The 14,342-nt window shown below is 40.3% G+C and overlaps 1 long non-coding RNA gene across 1 annotated transcript; it reads right to left on the bottom strand.

The window, feature by feature from the left end:
* LOC110887270 lies at positions 1–859 on the bottom strand. Its single transcript, XR_002563197.2, has 2 exons — positions 768–859; positions 1–50 (listed from the first exon to the last, which is right to left on the bottom strand). It is a non-coding gene; the product is annotated as an uncharacterized LOC110887270 (long non-coding RNA).
* Positions 860–14,342: the final 13,483 nt, after the last annotated feature.

The following is a 14,342-nucleotide window of genomic DNA, read 5'->3' as shown; positions in this document are numbered from 1 at the left end:
TCATCTTTTTCCTTAACGAGCTCCTTGATAACTAAGTTCAACTTTTCAATCTAAAAAACAACCAATGAATAGAATCAAGAAATCAGAATTAACGAAAAGTAATAATGGGTCAAGTTGATTGCAAAGAAAACAAAATACAATTGTTAGCATGCAAGCAATTTTGACAGCTCCAACTAGTCTTGAGAAAGGTTTATTACCTTTTACTTATTCTTTCTTCAGCCATTTCATGTTAACTATAGATGAACATGTATCATGCAATCTACTAATTCTACATGAACATGTAATGATGTATCATGCGTACAATTAGGGATGAGCATGGTACCCGTTCGGTACCGAAGTGGTACCGGTACCGAAAAACGGGAAAAGTGGGTACCGGTACCGAATACACCGGTTTACCGGTGTTTTACCCGTAAATACCGGTACCGAAAAACGGGAAAAGTGGGTACCGGTACCGAATATACCCGGTACGGTTCGGTACCGGTACCCGATACCAAATGCTCATCCCTCCATACAATCATGAATCATGACAATAATTGTATTCTGTATATGCAGAAACAATGCATTTTCTCTTCTTTATTATTGTGATCTTACATATTTGGCAAAACAGGCTAGAACTATACCCCATACGTTTCTTTGATCAGTAGGTATATTTCTTTTCAGCATGAAGGTAACACATGTTTTCTTGTAGTTGTTTTCATTAATTACCATATGTGTGCTTTACTTAGCATGCAAGCAATTTTGAAAGCTACAACCGGTCTTTTTATTACCTTTTACTTATTCTTTCTTGACTGTTGACCATCAGTTGACTGCATCCTGTTGTTTTGCATCCACATATCCAGTTACTAACCCAAAACCAAGAATCAAGTTTATATATGATCATTACCTGCAGTTGACTTTGACTCCTGCAATATTGACTGGGAGTTGACTTTGACTATAGTTGACTTTATAAGATAAGGTATAAAGTATAAACTCCAAATGTCAATCGCTCTCCGGTCCAACTTGTCTAACATCTATTCACATTTTCGACATTACCAACTTGTCTAACATCTATGATGACGAGAAAGCATCCTCCGAGTACGAAAAAAGAATAGAGGCTAACTTTTAACAATCAAAATAAATCTTCTCCGTTCGCCGGCGACTCGACGAAGACTTCAGGGATAGGTTAGCGTGCGGGGTCGCCGATCTTTTGGCTCGACCGTTCATTCTAACCCCATTTCTGACAGTTCTTCCACCCGTCTCCGGGACCGGGATTCCCGTTCTTTTTATTCGGTTATAGTATCTTCGGCTGGTCCTTCTCCGGTGGGCTTAGCGGGTCTGATATCGGTCGCGACTATCTCGTATAGGCTCAGCTAGATCGATTCGAATTCCGTTAACACTACTTCGAGTCGCGTCTCGGCCGGAGTGCTTGGTTTTCTCCTGCCTACGGTCGTCGCCATGGCCGGTATGGGGAAGAAGATCGATAACATTGTCAAGTTCTTCGTTACGAACCTCCCAGAAGGGTGTACTCCTTGGGAGCTCAGGAGGAGTTTGGAGGGTCTCGGAGAAATTGCAGGCACGTATGTTGCGAGGAAAAGAGATAAGCAAGGGAGCAGATTCGGGTTTGTTTCTTTCTCAGGGGTCAGGGACTGTCCAGAGTTGTTAAAGATGCTCGGAGGGGTTAGGATGGGGAATTTTAAGCTCAAGTTTAATGTGGCTAGATTTGCCGTAGAGAATTCGGGGAGCTCGGTTGAGAAGGAAAGTAAGGTTCAGAATCCCGGGGCTACAGGCCAGCGTAATAGTGGGGCCAATTTTAAGGTCAGAGACGTTAGAAGTTACAAAGATGTGGTGGGTACGTCCAGTGGTGGTAATGGTCCGGTCAGACAAGTGATAGGGCAAAGGGTGGAAGAGAAGACGATCGTTGTTCCAGATAGATCGGGAGCGTTCAAGGATCTTTTCGGTTTAGCTCTTGTGGGTAGAACTAAGAACTTGGAAACTCTGGTTGATTTCGACAGGCTTCTGAGAATAGCTAAAGTCATTGTGGCTAACGTTCAGTACCTCGGTGGCCTGTCGTTGCTTATTTCATTTCATGATGAAGAATCGAGGAACCGGTTTTTGGATTCGAAGGAATTATGGAACCCGTGGTTTAACAAGCTTGATCCATGGAGTGGTCAAACGCTCCCCTTTGAACGGGTAGCCTGGCTGAAGTTGTGTGGAATTCCTTTACACCTCTTTGAATCAGATACGATGGCACAAGTTGGTGAGCTCTTCGGTAAGGTTTTGTTTGTTCCGAAGGCTTTTGAGGAAGACCGTGATCTGTCGGTTGTTAGGGTAGGGGTGTTAGTCGGAGTATCGAACAGGATTAACGATGAGGTCGTCTTGAAATGGAAAGACAAATCTTTTAGAATATGGGTGGAGGAGGATCTTGAGGATTGGATTCCGGATTGTCTTAGTCGCGATTTAGACTCGGTAGCAGATGATAATCGATCGTCGGAGTCTTCTCCGGTTGTCGGAATGCAGGTCTCCGATTGTGGTTCACCGGTGGAAGGTCAAGGGTCGGGTAATGAAGGGGTAGTCGAGAAGTCTCCGGTTTGTTCTAATTCCCATGCAGCTCCTTCTCCTTTGCATGGGGAAATGGCTTCACGTGATGCATTAAATGGTGAGGAGAGAGACAACGGCTTATGCGGCGACATAGGTTGTCGGCTAAGCTCTAAAGTGGTGGGTCCAGATGTGGTTGGAATTTTTAAAAGTGGGGCAGGAGAAGTAGTGGGCCGGCCCAAAAGGAGAAGCAATTTGGGACAGAAAGGTTCAAAAGCCCAGACCCACTCCCCACGTAACAGTTCTCCGGAAGCTTTGAGACCAAAAAAAAGGACGAGGAATTCAGTGGATAACGACGTCCCTGGTTTTGGATTCGTAGGTTTTACAACCAATCTTCAAAATATCGACCTTAATTCCAGTGCGCAGTCTTCCGAGGTCCAGGTGGGTGATCCATCGCAGCCGGATATTCAGACGGAGGGGCTGGCCGGAACTACTCCAGATCAAGGTTTTGAACCTAATAAGGAAGTCGACAACATCATTAGAATTGGTGCTCAAGTGGGAGTTGATTTTGGGCAGAAGTTAGAAAAGGTCAGCAATTTCTTCGGTTCTTCAGGTAATAATGGAGTTGAATTATGAATTTTTTATCTTTCAATATTCGTGGAGTTGGGGGTATGGAGAAGCAGCGTTGGGTCAAATCTCAGATTTCTAGACATAGGATTGGTTTTTTAGCTCTTCAAGAAACCAAATCTGTGTCGGTGAAGAAGGAGGTTTTAGCTGGGTGTTGGGGGAAAAATAATTTTGGTTTTGAAAGTGTCGATTCTATTGGTTTATCCGGGGGGCTTCTGTGTATCTGGGATTTGTCGTTGTTTCGGGTGTCTGGTGTGGTCAAAAACAGGAATTTTTTGCAAGTTACGGGTACCCTGACTGGTTGCGGTCTGGCCCTTTGTGTCTTCAATGTTTACGCGCCCCAAAGCGTTGTGGCTAAGAAGGCCTTGTGGGATGAATTGACTCAAGCGATTTCGGGTTGGGATGGATTGTGTGTTGTTACAGGTGATTTCAACGCGGTTAGGTTTCGCGAAGAAAGGAAGAATTGCACCTTCAAGTTGTCCTGTGCGACCAACTTTAACAACTTCATTTTTGATTCGGGTCTTCTTGAGTATAATATGAGAGGCTCTAAATTCACTTTTTCGGCTTCTGATGGTAGTAAACAAAGCAAACTGGATAGATTCCTCGTGAATTCTAGTTTTTTTAATGCGTGGCCTGAAGCGGACGTTGAAGCGGTCTCGTCGTTCTTGTCTGATCACTGTGCGATAATTCTCAAAACGGAATCGACTAATTTTGGCCCTAAACCGTTTCGGATCTTCGACTCTTGGTTTAACAAGCCGGGTTTTTGTGAAGTTGTTCATTCGGCTCTTAGCAAAGACCCCGGTAATTGTGGTCCTCCGGATGTCCGCCTTATGAGAAAGCTGGGTATTCTCAGGTCCGAGTTAAAGAAGTGGAGAGACGAAATGCTAACAAAAAATTCAGAGTTTGTTTCGGCTGCGGTTTCGGACCTCGAAAATATACAAGGTATTATGGCCGAGCGGAATCTGTCGGAAGATGAGGAGTGGATTCTCCTTGAAAGTAAGAAAGTCCTTAAGGAGGAAGAAGAACGTAAAAGCAGAGACATGAGGCAAAGGTCTAGAATAAAGTGGGCCAAGGAAGGGGATGAAAACACTAATTTTTTTCACGCTATGGTTAATTGCAGGAAGGCGTCCAATTCTATCCACGGGTTGGAGGTTAATGGCTCGTGGGTGTCTAAGCCGACTCTCGTTAAAAAAGAAATCTTCAGATTTTTTAAAAGGAAATTTGAAGAAGATTGGGTCGACCGACCTCGTCTTATTTGTGCGAATATTAAAAAGATCTCGGAGGTGGATGCGGATTTTCTTAACGCTCGGTTCAGTAAAGAGGAAATTAAAAGGGCTATTTTTGACTGTGGCGACGACCGGGCTCCGGGCCCGGACGGTATTAGTTTCCGTTTTATCAAGCGGTTCTGGAATCTTTTTGAGGCGGATTTCTTTGATATCATGGAGGAGTTCTTTGTCAATGGGGTGATAAATTTGGGTTGCGGGTCTTCTTTTATAGCCCTGATTCCCAAAGTTACGGACCCGTTATCTTTGAAAGAGTATCGTCCGATCAGTTTGGTGGGGGTTGTAAACAAGGCAATTTCAAAAATTTTGGCCAACAGACTCAAAGTTGTTCTTGATTCGGTCATTTCGGGGTCTCAATCAGCTTTCATCAAGGGTCGTTTAATCCTTGATGGTCCATTAATCGTTAATGAAATTCTAAACTGGAGCCGTAAAGGTAAGAAAAAGGTTTTCCTTCTCAAGGTTGATTTTGAGAAGGCGTACGATAATATAAATTGGAAATTTGTGTTGGACATCCTAGAGCAAATGGGTTTTTCTAGGAGATGGTGCTCATGGATTAACGGGGTGCTTTCGTCGGCTAGGGCCTCGGTTTTGGTCAATGGTTCTCCAACCTTCGAGTTTGGGTGCCATAAAGGAATGCGTCAAGGCGATCCTATTTCTCCATTTCTCTTCGTCGTCGTTATGGAAGCCCTATCGTGTATGTTTAAAAAAGCAAGTAATCTGGGGATAGTCAATGGGGTTTCTCTCCCGAATGAAGGTCCTACCATCACCCACCTCTTCTACGCCGATGATGCTATTATTATGGGTGAGTGGTCTAAGGAAAATATTCGGAACGTGGTTAGAATTCTTAAATGCTTCCATGTGTGTTCGGGTCTAAGAATCAACTTGGGTAAGTCAAAATTGATTGGGGTTGGGGTTCAAGTTGATGAAGTTGTCGAGATGGCGAATGTTGTTGGATGTGGTACGGGGTCGGTCCCCTTCAAGTTCCTTGGTCTCTGTGTGGGTTCTAACATGAACAGGTCGTCGAGTTGGCAACCGGTTGTTCACGCGTTTGAGAAAAGACTCTCTCTTTGGAAGGCTTCGATGCTTTCGGTGGGAGGAAGAGTTACCCTAATCCGCTCCGTGCTGGAGAGTCTTCCGTGCTATTATTTTTCTTTGTATCGCGCTCCTGTGAAGGTGATTCATGTTCTGGAATCCCTCATTAGAAAATTTCTTTGGGGTGGGAATTCGGAGATTAAAAAGATTCATTGGGTGGCGTGGGATAGGGTTGCCTCTCCGGTCGACATGGGAGGTCTTGGTCTCCAACATCTCAAAGATGTTAACACGGCATTATTAGCTAAATGGGGGTGGAGGTATAAGAACGAGCAAGACAGTCTATGGGTCAAAGTCGTGAATGCTATCCATTTCGGTTACTCGGAATGGGAGTTTCTTCCTCATAGAAAAGCGGTTGGTGGGGTTTGGAGTAACATTGTTTCGGTCCTTAGGAAACCGTTGTTCGAGAATATCCCGTTTCGAAGCCTCTTTAAAGGAGTTGTGGGCAGTGGAGAAAATATCATGTTTTGGTTAGATCCGTGGCTTTTCGACGTCCCGTTAAAAGATAAATATCCTGCTCTTTTTGCTTTGGAAGTCGTTAAACCATGCAGCATCAAAGATCGGCTTGATGGGGACGGTTGTTGGCTTTGGAGACACGAGCCGGACACTCCTGTTGAGTCGGCTGAGTGGCTTTCGTTGAGGTCCGCGGTGGCCTCGGTTAGTCTTTCCAATGGCACGGATAAGTGGGTTTGGTTGGGAAGTGGGACTTCAGGGTTCTCGGTTGCGGCGGTTAAACGTCTTTTGGTGTCGAGTCGTGATTTCAGCAATAGATTCGTCATGGATTGGTGTAAGTGGGTCCCTAAAAAGTGCAACATCTTGGCTTGGCGGGCGGAGTTGAATCGAATTCCTACGGTGGAGGCGCTAGAGAAAAGAGGTATGGTAATGATCGACGACGGATGTTATTTCTGCAACGAAGATCTGGACTCGGTTTCTCATATTTTCACGGCTTGTCCGTTAGCATTCGGAGTTTGGGAAAAAATCAGTTTTTGGTGTAGAATTCCCAAGTTCTTCGTCTTCTCAATTAGAGATCTTCTCGAGATTCACAAAGTGGGGGATAGAAGCTCGGCGGAGCGGAAGGCTCTTCACGGTATAGTTATTTCTACATGTTGGGTCTTGTGGAAGACCAGAAATAATCTCAGATTCAACGGTATTAGTAGTAGCGTGGATGAGGTGTTTAGCGAGGTTATGATAGTTAGTTTCTTTTGGTTTAAGTATAGAGCCAAAAAAGGGAATTTTGATTGGGGAGATTGGTGTAAATTTGTTAATATGTAATTTTGTTTTTGTTCGGCCGTCCCGGTTTTCGGGTTCGGTGGTTGGTTAATGAAGTTCACCTTTCAAAAAAAAACTTTTAACAATCAAAGAAGAATCTTTTGTTGACATAAACTGAATTCAAGAACGAATCGTATTATTATGGATATGTGGGATATGATAATGGTCCAATTTCAACAACCAATCCTAGGTAGCCAGCTCACACCGTCCCCCGCCCAACGTTGGGCTTCAAAGCCACGCTAACGGGGCAACGCCATGGCCAACGCTGGCACGGTGTGGGTTAGCCAGCGTTTCCTGGCTTCCCCCGCCCCATAAAATGCCCCACTCCCCAAAGCCTAACTATTATTCCATATATAACTTTGCAAGTTTTTTGTGCATCAATAGTTGTACATTGAGCTTTGGGAGTTTTCCTAAAAAAAAAAAATTGATTTTTTTACTTTAATCCAAAGGTTTTTACTTTTTTCAATTTTAACCCTACATAATTTATTTTTTAACTTTAACCAAAAACTTTTCATTATTTGCAATTTAACTTCGTCACTTTTGTCACTTATACTTTTCATCTTTCGCAAATTTTTGTTTTACGTATAGTTCTAAATTTTTTCGAGTTAATACGACGCAACGTGTATGTGTGGTTCAATGTTTTTACCTCTATTTTCCCATGTTTGACAGGTTCGTCGCAACACGCATACCCTAGGTCGAGTCAATGTTGGTGGTCGATGACGGTTGTGTGACATTAGTACTATTTGACAACGTTTTACGCCCCGCCGCAACGCGGGGTGTGCTTTGGGGTTTTTCAAAGAAAAAAAAGTTATGTATATGGTTGTCGTAACGTTGGCTTTGGGGGTTTTAAAAAAAATTGATTTTTTTTTACTTTTCACCCAAAAGTATTTCATAAATTACTTTTAACCTAAAACCATTTGTTTTATTACTTCTAACCTAAAACTTTTTATTATTTTTTTTTTTTTGCAATCTATCCTCATAACTTTTTTTACTTTCAACTTGGTCCTTTATAGTTTTCATTTTACACAAATTTTTCGCTTTATGCTTGATTCTAAATTTTGTGACTTAACACATCGCAACGTGCGTCTTTGGTTTAACGTTTTAACGTTTCATTCTAATTTTGCGAGTTAACACGACGCAACGTGCGTCTGTCGGTGAACGTTTTTACATCGTCTATTTTTCCCCGTTTGACAAGTTTAACATAACGTGCAGGTCCTAGATCGACTTAGTTATAACTAAAGATTCCCCGCCGCATTGCGGCGGGTCGCAATCCTAGTTATGTACAAATTAGTCATGTGGTTGTTTAGTAAAATGGTTGTGTATTTGAGTTTCTTTCTTTCTTTCTTCTTTTTTTTTTTTTTTTTTTTTTTTTTTTTTTAAGATTTCCCCTGTGTATGCAAGTTAACCTTGCTTTGAGAACTGACACTTCATCCCACATCAGTTTTTGAGTATTCTTTATTTTCAAGAACAAACCCCAACAATAAATCTGTCCTTATAATCATTCTTACATTCTTTAAATGAGTCTCGCCTTTTATACAGTGACGAACCAAAAAATTATTTGCTAGGGGTACGGATGACTAGTTTAAGCATATTTTCAGATGCTACGGTCGAGTTTTTTGCCAAAAAAATACACTAAAATTTTTTTCAAGGGGTTTGCCCGCCCACCCACCCTGGGCTTCACCTAGGTCCGCCCTTGGTTTTATACTAATATTTCTTGATTAAATTATGTATTTTAATAAAGTACATGTATTCTTTGATATGATGTATACATAATTTAAAATTTAATAAATTTGATAACCCATTATCATATCCCACATATCATATAATTTTAAAATTAATAAATTCGACAATTAAACATCACATAAGTAGATGATGAATATAAAAATGAAATGAGAAAGATATACCCAAAATGAAGTCTACAGCCTGGTGTGACCAATTTGCAAAATTACCATTATATGGCTGTAAAATAGTGTAAAAAAAAGACATGGTAAAAAAAAAGGTTGGATTAATTACGTAGAATGATGAACCGAATGTCTAAAATCAATATTAGGTGACCGACACGGTCTTACAGTGTCACATAGCTCCACAGAGAAATCAACCGAGGCCCAAAGCTGTTCACATAGCTTAGCAAACATCTCATGGATGCTATTGCCTCCCATTTGGGTGGTCTTGTTATGTTGATGTATGTAATTACTACATAGATAAATGTACAGTCTAGGTAAAACCAGATTTCTAAATAGTAACATGAATCCGTTGATATGGAAATATCTTTTGCTAAATGATAGATCACCATGAACATTCTAGAAGTTTCAATGATGGACTAATAGAACAGGAAGTTTAATGGCAGAAGTCCTAAAATATTAACATTAGTTATACCAGACAAAAATAATCTTTGTGTGGAACCATCATTTATTCTTTTTCTTCGTTCCTTCAGTCTCACTGCGGGCATGTTTGGCTAAGCTTTTCAACTTATTGGCTTATTGACTTATCAAAAAGCCAATAAGTTGTTTTTGTGTTTGGCTAAGCCAAAAAGTCCTTTTAAAAATGACTTTTTGCAAAGAAGAAAAATGAGGTTTCAAGAAGTCACAATATTGTGACTTCTTGGCCAGCTTTTAAACAAATTACCAATATACCCATTCTTTACCTCCTTATATCTAAAAGAATGCCCATTTTAGTTATTTTACATCAATAAGCTAATCCAAACACTTTTTTTAAAAACTCCTTTTCAAAAAGTCATTTTCCCAAAAGTCCTTTTTAACTATAATATGCTTAGCCAAACATGCCCTGCACCAACAAGATCAATCAATAAATATCACAGAACACGTATCACGATAAATCAATCACATGTTAATTTATGTAACCTTGTCTAAGAAATCTGTGAGGTAACATGTCCTTAAATCTCTCATCAAATCCTTCGCCTGATATCTCAGTAGGGCTCAATTTCCCTAAATTGTCGAAGAGATAGCATTTGCAGGATGCACTCCCATGGAACACTTCATGATGCATTCCATCTACACAAATTACACGTGATTGGAACATATAGATTTGCCTAACATACACACACAAAGAGATATGAACATTCAACTTCTTCGAGATCTTGTTTGAGTCTCAAAATCTCTTGTTTCGCTCTTTTGCCTGTATTGCAGATTTACAAACATAATCCGTAAATGTTCACATCTATAATCACAAACTACGCAATGTGTTATGAACTTAATGGATCTAAGCCAAGGTTCCAATTTGGTGGTGGGAGCGGCGGATGACGACTTATTCGATTGTACATGACGACCAAACGTAGGATTTTTACTTGATGATAGGAGTGGATCGTTACGAGAGGGGCGTGATGAATAAGGCATGGGAAAATCAGTGGTGGAGCCACATTGTGGTGAATAAGTTCACCCGACACCACTGAATTTCGTGTATCATATGTGACATGTAATCGGAAGATTTCGAGCAACACCATTGTTTTCTTCCAAGTGGCACCATTGTTTTTATCTAAACATTTTATATAATAATCTATATATACTTAAAAATTTAGTTATATCAACTTTTTTACAACCTTTATTATGAGCCTCTTAAATACATTTCCCTTAATTACCTTCGTCAGGGGGCATAATTGTCCTTCTCATTAATCTATACAGAATTAATAAATTAGAAATGATTTATAATACTTCATTAATCGTCTTTAATGGCCATAAACACGAATAATTGTCCGTCTATATGGATTCTTACTAGAAACTTCAATGCCATGCATTTATTCAACCCTTAATATCCCCCAAATCATATTTAGTTTATCTTTCATCATCTTCCATGACTAATCATTTGTTCCTTCGACAACAGAGAGTTTACAATTCATCTTTATCATGCACCTTCTTTGGAGTACAAGCTTTCCCTAAAAAATCTCAGCATTCACATATCATCAAGACTGGTAAGGAATCACTATTTTACACAATAATCATATTACTCAGATCATAAAACGTGTTTAGTTTAAAGACTATGATTTTAAATTACATTAGTTATCGCGCATCTCTGTTCTCGCAGACCGTCGCCGGAATCTCGCCATCGGACACCGCTGCATGTAAGATTAAATATATTATGTTTAATATTTAATCTATAGCCATCTTAATCATTTACATTATAGAGATCAAAATATATAATAACCTATTATTTAATTAGTTGGTAATTGTTGATGGACCATATTACCCTTAGTAACTAATTAGGTTTCCTCTTGGGTGCTTATATAAGGAGAGTTATGTGGAGGTTTAAGGGTTACTCAGTTACACAATTCACACCCCATTAGCCATAACATCATCACGAAATCTCCTCTCCATAACCGATACCCTTTTCGGTTTCTAAGTCCCCATCATCAGTCAGCACCCTAAGGAGGAACCAGATCAAGATGACAGGCATGTCGAACTCCCTCACAGGATTCTCCTCTGCACTATCTGCTGTGACATGTATGTTTATATTGTTTTCCTTCATGCACAAACAGAACTGAACCAACATGTGGTATCAGAGCATATGTTGATTAGTCAGTTCTGTTTTCGTATCCATAATTCTGGGATTGAAACTTGGAAAACGGATTATTTTCTTAATAATTTTTCAAAACCGCCACAGCCGGTTTCGAGTCATGAAGATCGACTCGAAATCATGATTTTCGGAAAAAGATTAATGATATGTTCATTCGGAATTAACTTGTTTATGTTTAGCCGAAATCTGTTTAGAAAAAACTATTAAAATTCAGGTTTCGGGTTCCAGAATTTATGTTTTATGTTTTAGGGTTCATCATGTTCTTGAGAAAATTCGAAGTATTCTGTTATGATTTGGAATATGATTTGGATTATTAAGTGTTTTTCCTGGTTTTGATCTAATTTTGTCCTCTAAATTTTTTAGAAAACTGTTAAAAAGATAAGCAGATTGCAATTTCGAAATCTGTTGACAAAATTGGATCAGCTTAAAACAGGAAAGAATATCTCTTAATCCCTTAGATTTCGAATTTTCGGTTATGATATCACAATTAACAGCTGTTAGCGAGGTTGCTACTCGCAACCATGAGGTTGCTACTCGCAACCATAACGTCATCACTCGCAACCATGAGGTTGCTACTCGCAACCATTACGTCATCACTCGAGACCATGAGGTTGCTACTCGCAACCATAACGTGATTAGTCGAGACCGTAGTTGCGACTCGCAACCATAACGTGATTAGTCGAGACCGTAGTTGCGACTCGCAACCATAACGTGATTAGTCGAGACCGTAGTTGCGACTCGCAACCATAACGTGATTAGTCGAGACCGTAGTTGCGACTCGCAACCATAACGTCATTAGTTGAGATCGTGGTTGCGACTCGCAATCTCATTATTTTAAGCTGTTTAAATGTGAACTAAAGAAAAAAAAAATTTCGGGGCCCCGCCCCGAACCCCGGGCGGGGGCACGCTGTCCCCCAGCGAACTCACCGCGGAGTTCGATCCGCGCTAACGGGTAGTTTGCTATTAAATAAATGGTTTTGTAATTTACTTAGTTAATTAATCAGAATCAGATAATGTAATGTTTTACAAAACCAGAAATAGCTTCACTTGAATGAGCTTTTGATATATCATTTCTGGCCAAAGCTGACTTGATACATCTACTTATCATTCAAGTATTACGAAAGCTATGCTAAGTGTGCATCATAAGCATGAATGTTTTTTAATGTCTGGCCAAAGCTGATTTAATTCTTTCATAGATGGCATACTTAGCAAGTGCATAACTAAAGTGATTGTTTCAATTTCTGGCCAAAGCTGATTTGTTACAACCACTTTGCACATATGCTTAAATGACTACACTTCTGGCCAAAGCTGTTTTGTTTTCGTTTAAGTAGAATTTTTAGTTAAGTCTATTATTTTGATGTTAGTAATAGACATTATCACAGCTTCATTATGTAAAATGGTCATTATTTTGCCTGCCTTAGTTTAACGTGCCCATAGATCACATTAGTTTTTCTTCCTTAGTATCATAACTTGCTCATCTTATTTCCACTATCAGCACCCAACTGCGGGATTCCACCTTTGACTGGTGATAACTTTGCTGCATGGAAGGATGCTCTCATGCTTACTCTCGGATTGCTTGATTTTGATTATGCTCTAAGAGAGAAAAAGCCAGCGGACCTTACCACTCAAAGTACTGCTGCTGAGCAGTTAACTCATGAAAAGTGGACTAGGTGTAACCGCATGTCTCTCATGTTTATGAAGCAATCCATAAGCAATGCAATCAGGGGAGCTATTCCTGATTCTGAAGATGCTAAAACCTACTTGGAACATGTGGAGGCGCAGTTCAAAGGGACGTCTAAGGCGCACGCTAGTACCCTTATTCTCAAGCTGGTGACAACTAAGTATGATGGGAGGAGCGGCATTCGCGAGCACATCATGATGATGAATGACATGGCCAATAAGCTGAAGGGGCTGGAAATGGAAATCAGTGATGGTTTCCTTGTTCATTTCATCATTACTTCGCTTCCTTCATCCTTTGAAGCATTTAAGATCAACTACAACACTCAGAAGGAAAAATGGACGATGAGTGAGCTGGTCGCCATGTGCGTACAGGAGGAAGAGCGCATGAGGATGGATCGCACTACTGATGTTGCCAATTTCACTACCTCAAATCCTAAGAAAAGGAAGCACAATTATCAGAGGAAGGATGCTTCTAAAGTCCATAAGTCTAATCCTAACCCTAATACAAGTGCACCTTCCAGCTCTAAGAACTCCTTAGGCAGTATCCGCTGCAAGTTCTGTAAAAAGACAGGACACATGCAGAAGGAATGCCCTGACTTTAAGGAGTGGCTGGCTAAGAAAGGTAACGATTATTTTATGATACTTGAGTCCTATAATTTAAGTGTTCCTGCTAATTCTTGGTGGTTTGATTCTGGTTCTATGGTTCATGTTACCAATTCTACTCAGGGATTCCTTTCAATCCGGAAGCTGGAAAGAAACCAAAGAACGCTTAAGGTTGGGGATGATCGAGAATTAGAAGTGAAGGCCATTGGAACATTACAATTAGTTATGAAAACTGGTTTATGTATTAAACTTTATGATACCTTATATGTTCCTGAGGTAACTCGGAACCTTGTATCAGGACCAAAGTTAGACATGGACGGTTTTATTGTTTCCCATGGTCATCGCCAACTCTCTATCCATTATGATTCTGTTCTTTATGGTACTGGTGTTCTGGATGGAGGTCTCTATAGATTAGAACTAGATGATGGCTTTTCCAAATCTTTGTTGTCATATAACATTAATGATTCACTCACAAAGATGGAAGAGAAACGAGACTTAGAGACTTCATCCATGTTGTGGCATCAGCGTTTAGGCCACATTTCAAAAGAGCGATTAAATCGTCTCGTAAAGGATGAAGTCTTACCTCCTCTCGATTTCTCTGATTTTGGAACATGTGTCAAATGTCTTAAAGGTAAAATGACATTAGCGAATAAGAAAGGTGCCACTCGGAGCTCTAATTTATTAGAACTCATTCACACTGACATTAGTGGTCCCTACCAAATCGCTGGCATAACAGGACATACTTCATTT

This window comes from Helianthus annuus, chromosome 11 (genome assembly GCF_002127325.2).
Source record: "Helianthus annuus cultivar XRQ/B chromosome 11, HanXRQr2.0-SUNRISE, whole genome shotgun sequence".
Taxonomy (NCBI): Eukaryota; Viridiplantae; Streptophyta; class Magnoliopsida; order Asterales; family Asteraceae; genus Helianthus; species Helianthus annuus.
Note: the sequence above shows the minus strand (reverse complement) of the source record. Positions and strands in the feature narration are given on the sequence as shown.